The following is a 2387-nucleotide window of genomic DNA, read 5'->3' as shown; positions in this document are numbered from 1 at the left end:
ATCCAGGAGAGGACATGCGGAAATGAAACAGAAATGTTCTGCTTCATTTCTGCAACGTCGGCACATAGCCTCAAAATGTATCCTGGGAACAGAGGGGCCGGTACAGTAAGTGCATCCATCTAGTGTATGCAGGAAACACAAAGCCCCCAACCTATAGATCAAGTGTCCCTACTCCTCATGAAAGGCAAAAACCTACCACACAAAACCAATCACTTTAGTTAAAGGGTTATTCCTTACCCCCCCCCCGCACACACACCCTAATGGGATAGGGGTTAATTTGCTGATCATTGGGGGATCCAGCGATCCTCAGGTTAGGGCACTGAGACCACAACTCTGCAGGCCTGTCCTAAATGGAGCGGTGGTGCACATGCTCAGTCTGAGTACAGCGCTCGGCTGTGTCCAGCCATCCCATAGACTGAGCATGTGCACCGCCGCTCCATTCATTGTCTATGGGACGGCTGGACACAGCAGAGCGCTGTACCCAGACAATGAATGGAGCTGCAGTGCACATGCGCAGTCTATGGGATGACCGGACACAGCCAAACGCTGTACTCAGACTGCGCATTTGCACCGCCGCTCTATTCATTGTCTAGAGGACGGTCAGACACAGCCACAGTACATGCGCAGTCTGGGTACAGCGCTCGGCTGTGTCCGGCCGTCCCATGGACGATGAATGGAGCGGTGGTGCACATGCTCAGTCTGGGTACAGCGCTCGGCTGTGTCTGGCCGTCCCATGGACGATGAATGGAGCGGTGGTGCACATGCTCAGTCTGGGTACAGCGCTCGGCTGTGTCTGGCCGTCCCATGGATGATGAATGGAGCGGTGGTGCACATGCTCAGTCTGGGTACAGCGCTCGGCTGTGTCCGGACGTTTCATGGACAATGAATGGAGCGGTGGTGCACATGCTCAGTCTGGGTACAGCGCTCGGCTGTGTCTGACCGTCCCATGGACGATGAATGGAGCAGAGCTAGAGTACCTGCACCTACACTCCATTGAAGACGTAGCTGCGGAGCTCCGGTCTCTGATGGGCGCAGTGGTTGAACCCTTACTGTACAGTTATCAGAATATGAAAAGATTGACTGTTACTTACAAAACAAAGCAAAATTACAATTGGTGGAGGAAGGTTGTACTTTATAGACCTAGATTTTTTTTCAACCTATGTAACTGTAACCTTCCCATATACATGTAGGCTTCAGTCTGAGAGGATTCACACTAGATAGGTTCCCAGCAATGAGAGTTACCTTACCGTGGCTGCTGGGTACACATGAATTGGCCAATTTATGCACTAAGTATTCTCAATTATTCCTATTTTCTAGAGCAGTAATGCAATTCTAATTTCATATATTTCATGCTTACACGCTATAGCGTGCTACTTTATTCGTGAGTTGTACAGTTATCAGAGCGATGTCTTACAGGTCGTGCGCCCATCATGTTCCCTCTTTTGGCTTTATCCTCTGCGAGTAGATAGTGAAATATCAGATGGAAAGATCTTGATATAAGGAACTGTAAAAAAGTGAAAGATCCTATAATTGTAATAATATTCTTTTCAGCAACCGCACTGCAATATTAATTGCAGTTAAAGGGAGTATCCCTCTCCTATATAAAGCAATTGTGAATATAAGAGGGTGGTCCCCCACCACTCACTTTTGAGGGACTGCAGTGAATGTATGGGGGCTGGGAGCGCTGCTGTGAAGGAACTGCAGCCTTGTGTAGCCCCTTCATTCTCAGATCAGTGGTTAGAAGCCACCAATCACAAGTGTGGATACACTTCCTTCTCTTGGGACAGAAAAGTGACTATATTTGTTAAGATATCACATCACATATCTGATGCCCTCTGCTTTCCTCCTCACTGGGGGTAACACTGGTAAATCAGGACCACCATTCCCGGCCTTTCCTGTGCTTGGGGGATGGACCGGCTGAGGACCTCCATACTGTGGGAGGACTGGAGGGTTAATATGAGCAGAAAAGGCAAACGGGGCACCAGGTAGGGCGACTACAACCGAAGAATGCACTTTCTCTTATCATTCCCCTGGTAGAGAGTTGCCTAAAAGTGGGGTTAAATTGCAGGTTGACTTGCCCCCCAAAATTTGCCAGAAGTGGGGTCCCATATTCCCCTATTTGAGTAAAGTGTTAATGGTGCATGCATGCTGTGCTCATGAATGGCATCACATGTCTCTTTCCACTCCATACAAACCAGGACCCCATACTGGCAGTTTGGGGGATCTTGGAATTTGAGCAGTCACTTATTAGTACAATGACTATCTTAAAGTAATCACAATCACTCATTTCTACTGTCTATAAAGCTCATCAGTTTTGACCACAGCCAAAAACCAACTCATCCGCTCGGTCTGACACATCAACAAAGAAAACTCCCCGCAGACCCCAG

Source organism: Phyllobates terribilis, unplaced genomic scaffold, assembly GCF_046119375.1.
Source record: "Phyllobates terribilis strain yellow unplaced genomic scaffold, ASM4611937v1 Scaffold_7__3_contigs__length_470593459, whole genome shotgun sequence".
Taxonomy (NCBI): domain Eukaryota; kingdom Metazoa; phylum Chordata; class Amphibia; order Anura; family Dendrobatidae; genus Phyllobates; species Phyllobates terribilis.
Note: the sequence above shows the minus strand (reverse complement) of the source record.